Source organism: Ascaphus truei, chromosome 4, assembly GCF_040206685.1.
Source record: "Ascaphus truei isolate aAscTru1 chromosome 4, aAscTru1.hap1, whole genome shotgun sequence".
Lineage (NCBI taxonomy): Eukaryota > Metazoa > Chordata > Amphibia > Anura > Ascaphidae > Ascaphus > Ascaphus truei.
The window spans coordinates 235,822,926-235,830,522 of NC_134486.1; positions in this window are offsets into that span (position 1 = coordinate 235,822,926).

The window sequence follows — 7,597 nt, forward strand, 5'->3', positions numbered from 1 at the left end:
CATGTAATGAGACAAAAAGGATGAGATTGATGTGGGAAAAGTTTTGTGTAACATGTGTAATTAGGCATGTTATTGTGACATGTTGCCAACAATGAATAGTCGTGTGCATATGCATGCATTTCTGTAAGGAGGATAGTTGGTATAGAATGAGTTAACAAGGTGTCCCAATGCTGAATTACTGTACATGTGTGTATAAGTTAGGTTGAAGTGCTTGTAATGCTACGGTTATAATGTAAATATGCAATGTGATTGCGCGTCCAATAAGTGACGTCATGAAAATAGGGAGGACCAAACGTAGATGTAAACATGAGAATTTAGATGTACATGAACGTTTAAAGATGCGTGACACATTACAAGCATTGTGTAATGTAAAGGAACATGAATATACGGTGTATGTGTGACATGTGTGACATGTGTAACATCATGTAAACAATTGTCGATCAATGCAGTAAAATGTGTGATATGATGTGAGGTTCTCCTTTAAGAGTTGAGTATAGTATTTTCCCTTGGCACATCATCACATGATGAGTAATGTGACCCGCAAATGCTGCAAACATGTAAAAGTATAATGTTATGCAAATAATACACGTCAGCCGTGACACAATGCAGGGAATGCCCCCCACACTGTAATGCAAATGACGTTTGTATTGTGAGCAATGAAACGTAAACAGTACTATACTGTTATACGTCCCCGCTCCATTGACTCCATTGATGTACAGAAGATTTTTTTTTTCTAAGTGCCGTTCCGGCAGCCTTAGCGATCGTTCTCCCGTCCAAACTGCCAACTTTAGTTGGCGGGAGAAATCGGCCATAACATCTCAATTTCGTAGTGCCGATCAGCCCCGATAAGCTGTTTTTTTTTGGTGAATCCAGCCGATTTAAAAAAGTGGCGATCAGTGGCGAAAACAGGCTTATCGGCAGCCGACTGGCCATAACAAAATAATCGGCTCCGAAACCTGGCGAAATCAAGCACTTATCGGCGCTTACTGAATCTCAAACCCAATTTTGGCTATAAAATGGTGATAATTCCCTTATCAACGCTTACTGCATGAGGCCCATAGGGCCTTATGCAGAGAGGAACGTTATTTAATGTGAAAACGGCAAGAAAATAGCCACAGAATTGGAGCAAGTTATGGTCGTATGCAGAAAGCTGCGTTACCTAATTTTTCTGATGAGATTCAAAATTGCCAAGTTTTTCTGGCTAGATTGAACTCACTATAATATAGGGCAGAATGGCGAGTTGCAGTGCATCTATGCTACCTGCATACCACCCTATTTTAACATGGCGAATTTACCAATCTCTCCACGTGTTTGGCAATTTTTAAAGTAAAGAAACCTGCTGTGGAGAATTTTATGAATCTCTCCATGTTCTCTGCAGGAGAAGCTTCTCTGGGAAGTATTTTCTCCAAAATATGGTGCTATTTCCCTTCTCTATCCTTTCTGCATAAGCCCCAAAATTCGTTCTAAAAGACAATTTTTTCCAAAACTGACAGGCTGTTACCCTTGTAACCGATACAAAATCTGTCCATATATCTCTAAAACAAGAACTTTTTCTGATATGGAGAATACCAGATCATATAATATAACTACTTTTATCAACTGTAACACCGATTTTGTGATCTATATGCTTATATGCGGTTGCAACAAAAGATACGTTGGTCTCACGTCTCGTATGTTCAAAATTCGAGTGATAGAACACATGAGACTGATTCTCAAACGAGATAAAGTACATCCTGTGTCCAAACACTTTGATACATGTCAAAATGGTTCTCTTGTTAATTTTAAATGCGTTGCCATTGACACTGTTCACATTCATAGCCGTGGAGGTGATAGAACCAATGCACTATACAATACTCTTGTCCCAAATTAAATACACATTGTGATTTGAAGTCTTTTTTATGATTTATGTCCATTTCTCTTGTGGGTACTCTCTCATGTTATATTGCATTGGTTCCTCACCAACATTTATATTATATTTAATCTTTCAAATTACAAGTCTGTTTTGAGTTTTCAGTATTACCTTTGAACTGTGGAATCACATCATATAATAACATATACAAATTATCAAATAATACATTCTATTGATATGATCATTTTATATTATTTGCTTTCTATGAGATGATTTTTTATGTGCTCCAGTGGTGCAATCGGTTAGCGCGTGGTACTTATATGTCAGTATGTGCTAAACTATGCCGAGGTTGTAAATTCAAGCCTCACCTGGAGCATACCTCTCGTGGTTACGTTTACAGTTCATACCAACAGGACTTGTTTTTTCATTCTTTCCTTCTTTTCTTTTCTTCTAAAACACTTTTTTTGTCAAACCAATTGGATGTTTATTCCTTGTTTATTTTCATATACAATTGTAGTTTTTATATCTTTGTGAAATGTTTTCTGTTCTGTATTATATCTATTACTTCAAGAAGGTTATACCAGCTTTTCCTATGTTTATGCAATCAACATGTTTATGTGTGTCCTCATCTCTTATGTGATAGGGATAGCTTAATTAATCAATTAGTGGGATACACCTTTATTCAACACAATCTGTATCAATTTCTTTGTATGACATTGAGTTTACTTATATTGTAGATTCCTCTGTCCACTGCCTAGCTGTTTATGGATACATGTTCCCATATTGATTTATGATTCGTTATTTTCCTAGTGCATTATCAATATAGAGACATGGACACACTTTTTGAGTTAATTGTTATATGTCTTAATCACCTGTCATGCATTTCTGGTGTTGGAGAGTTCAAAGGAGGGGTATACATCATTCTCTCAGACCCCTCTCATACTCCTTGAGAAAGGGCTGGAGAGCCTGAAACATGAGGAGATTTTGTTTTTTATGTTAGTTTGTTTTTTGCTTTTAACAATGTAATTCAATAAACCTTCTTTTTTGTTTTTTGCTACCTCTGGTGAGTTGATCGGTGCTTTCTCTGGGTTCCTGCTGTTCCACCAATTTTTTCAACTCTACTGCCCCACGATTGGAGTGACGCACTTCCGCAGCGCAGGTTCCGGCAATTCGCTACGCCTCATGGGAGAACGCCGAGAGGAGACGGGCACCTCCATGTGAGTAGCCTGAAGATTTTCCCGGACGGTCTGAGGCTTTGGTATCACCATAGCTTCAGCACGCGGGATCCTACAAGGCTTTATCATAAGGACACAGGAATTTACCTCAATACCTTTGGACATTAAAGGATGCAGAAGCTAGGATCGAGATATTTATGCTAATGAATTACTAAGGGTTCGGTTCAAGGCTGGCTCTAGTTTCTCTAGCTACTCTCTTATTGGGTCCATTTTTCCCTGTTAGTTCAGTCCTTCATTGTACACAATAGGCGATGTTATTTGCCCAAGAACTTATAACCTGATTTGCTGCGGATTTAGAACCATCTTTTGGACTTCATATATGTCATATACTTTTCATTTTTGGGTCTCTCAGATCATTTCTCAGAGTCTCTATATCGCTATTTTTGGAGCTGGGAGTAGTTGCCTATACAAGATATTATGATCCGGTCTTAATTTTAAGTATGTTGTATATGTATTACTGTAGTGTACATATAAATTGTGTTTGGTAGTACATACTGTCTCTGTGTTTTCTCTCATGTGCCCCTTTTTTGTTTTGTTTTATTTTATGTGGAATTTGCCCTGCTGATCACGGGAGATTGGGAGCTGCAGTGAGGAGAGGGGAAGCTGAGGACAGCACATACTAATTCCATTTCAATACTAAAAATGTACTAATCTGAAAGTGAGACAAGAATTACGCCACTAAAAGTTAATGGTGCTGTTTGGTTTTAAAATATAAATACTTTTAAAATTATTAAAACATTCAATATTGGTCAATTTCAAGGACACAAAAATAAAATTGAATCAAAATGGATTAAAATATACATGTATGAATTTGTAAGGAAGCATATCATTTTTTTTAATAATGTGACCAAATGTCTATTTCCTCATTCATGCCCCAGGGGGCCAATTTTTACAAAATGATTCCTGTTTGGAAAGGGACTTTGATCTATCCCCTCCTCGTCTAATAGGGTGTACCACCTGAATCCCCTTATAGGTCATAAAACTGGGGTCACTCCGACGATCTATTTTAAAGTGACGTGGTACACTGCGTTTATCCAGTCAAATTTTAATATTTCTTATATGTTCAATTATTCTGGTTTTTAGAAAACGTTTTTAGAAAACGCTTTGTGCGGCCAATATATTGGAAACCACGATGGCACTCCAACATATATATAACGATGGTGGTTTTACACGATATGCAGTCATCAACTGCAAACTGCTCTTTAGTGACACAAGATATAATATTTTTTCTGTCACTATGCAGATGGCTGCAGGCCCTGCACTTGCCACAGCCAAAATTATCCACAGTTTTAGATGTTAACCATGACATTGACACTGGTACATTTAAACTCGGTCCAATATCACAAGGGTCCAATACGTTCTTAACATTTTTGGCCTTCCTATAAATAAAAAGTCGCTTGTTCAAATGTGGACCCAAAACACGGTCATTGGACAAAATACTCTAGTGTTTTTTTAATGATTGACTGTATTTTGAACACACCAGAATTGTAATGGGTAATAAAGGGAACCTTAGTGGCGTTACCTTCACATATAGTACTTTTGTCTATTCTCTTATGACAATATAATAATAATTCTCTATCCATCTCCCCAACCTGAGTATGGGCCATGGACAGTAGGTCAGCACCATACCCCTCTGGATACATTTCTGGTATAGTTAGTCTGATTGTGGTCTGGAAAGGGATTATAAGAAACAATTTCTCCTCAGTCTCATGAACTGGCCTTTAGGTATATTCTCAATTCAGGACTTTTTGTGGTTACTGAATGCCAGGAGAAAGTTATTAGTATTCACCTTTTTAAAATGGGTTTTAGTTATAATTTTGTTCCCTGGTAGGATTCATTTAGAAATAATCTCCATTTCATTACAAAAGAGGGACCTAGCTTTGCCTTTAAGAGAGGGAAATCTCTAGCATCCTCTCTATCCCCGAGTCTATTTACTTCCTCACCCAACAAACATATCCGTGGTATACCGACTGGGTTCCACAGATGTGGTTATTGTGGGTGGTGTCGGTTTGAAAAACCAATAAAGAAATTGAATAGTATACAGCCCAAATCTAGGTATAAGATTTCCTCCTTTATTAATGGCCACACAAGTTTTGTCGTTTATGTGATTTTGTGTGGTTGCGCCAAAAAATATGTGGGAAGGACCACCAGACTCCTAAAAACAAGAGTTGCTGAACATGCACGACTAATCAAAAAGAAGGATTTGTCACATCGAGTAGCTAGACATTTTACTGAATGTCCATCAGGGGTTATAGACAATTTAAATTCTTTGGCATTGAAAATATAACATCACACACCAAGGTAAGTGATAGACTCAATATTTTAAACAAAAGGGAAATGTATTGGATCTTTACGTTAGATACTCTTTTTTCCGGAAAGTATCAACATTTAATGGGAGCTTAAACACTTTCTACATGATTTAAAAAGTTAATTAATTACTAGATTCATACTATTTGTTACTTCTTCAAAAATCTATAGCATATCATTTTTTGCAATATACAATATATAGCCTTAGTTACTTTACTGTATTATTTGGACACAAGTTAGTTTCATATTAGGAGTTCATACAGCTCTTTTTTAATTTCAAAATATATAAATGCTAATGATGCTTTTTGTTTCTTTTTACTATTTCTCCACAATGTATTCTTTATACATAGTTCATAGAGGAATATCGGTAGATACCGGTTTTACATGTGTTTTTGTATGCATTTGTAGCAGTTTATTATTATTTTTATTAATATGTTTATATTTTCAATTTTTTTTCTATTTTTCTTCTTTTTTGATCTTTTCAATGCAAGTTAAGGTTATACAATATATTGTTTTGTCATGGATTTTTTTTTGTTTGTTATAGTGAATATATATTTTTGTATTATTACTATCATTTTTTTGTTTGTTACAAATGGTCAGACCTTGATATATGATAGTTCTATTGTGTTGTGACGCTTTGAACATGTGCTTCAAGTTACGGTGTGATTGATTTGAGCCACAGCTGATTCAATCAGTAGGACACCCTATATCAAGGTATGACATATCCTGACAAATAACTCTTTGACAAAGCGCCCTGTGTGTGAAACGCGTTAGAGGATCTGCCAGGACTCATGTTTTTTATCTAATAAATTCTTTAACAAGTCATTTTGGTCCAACGTTGCTTTCTTCAGCTGTGCACTGTTCTTTTCCTTTCTGGATCCTACCTTTGCTGACTTTCCTGCCTGGGAGCATGCCGCGCTGAATTTGCTGTGTTTGCTTCGGTGATCATGAATGGACACATACCCCACAGTGTATTCGAGTCGAGCTGCTCGTCCTGCATGGGATTATACTGCGCTGAAGCCGCTAGTGCCTGCCTCCGTGATTGTGAGTAACCGCTACAACATTATAGTGCTTTATCGTGAAGCCAGTTGCTTATTATAGCTGTATGCCACTTCCCTCCCAGTTTGGCTAGGTATAGCAGTATATCTATCATCGCTTCCTCTACTCCCCTCCCACATCAGTGGTTATAAGGGGTTTTCACAGTGACTTTATTTGCACATGTTTCTGAGAAGGCACCAACATTCGTATTTACGTCTTAAGGAATCACAGCTTTTCAATCATAACTATGCTTATACTATAAGATTTTAGAGCACCGGACCTGTGGACTATTTTCGGCCCACTACCATCTGTACAGAGTGGGGCAATTGATGGAAAGGGGGAAGAGTTAGAGGAGAGAGTGAGGAAAAAAGGGGGTAAGAATGAGACAGAGAGAGAGAAAAACATGGGGCGGAGGGATTCAGTGAGAGTCGGGTAATTGATGAAGGGGGGAGAGTGAGAGGAGAGAGGGGTTGTGAGGAAGAGAGGGAGTGATATGGAGGAGAGAGAAATACATGGGAAGAGGGTGGAAATAGAGGAGGCTCATGAGGTGTGAAATTGTGGGGGGATCCCAAGACCGCTGATATGGGGGGGGGGGGGGGGGGGCGGTTGTAACTCCCATCCTGTGCCCCAAGAAGTCTGTCTGTGGCCCTACACATCATATACAGACATACCATATATACACATCTTTGTCCTCTTCTGTGACACTAACAGTGAAATAAAAAAGTAGCTACTGGCCTGTAACCCCTTTATCACCTTAATGGTTATTAACCACTATGGAAATTAAAGGGTTAACCCCCCCCCCACCCCTCGCCACCACAGGAGGCCTAACCAACCTCCATGGGGAAACTACCCCCATTCCTCACTCCTCACCCCTTTTACCCCCTTTGAGGGCATATATAATCACAGTGACAATCAATGGGTTTATTGACTACTATTTATTTTAATGTATTGAAATGTCATTTTTATTTTATTGTGTATTTTTTTATTTATTTCAGCACAAATGGGCAAAAGCATTTTTAGCCATATTTAGCTACTAGTGCTTTTGCCCACTTGTATGTGTGGTTATAGGGGTAGAGGGGTTGAGGGTTGGGGGTAGTTGCCCCATGGAGGGTGGTTAGGTCTTCCAGGAAGGTAGTGGAGGTGGGGAGATCAAACCCTTAATAATTAC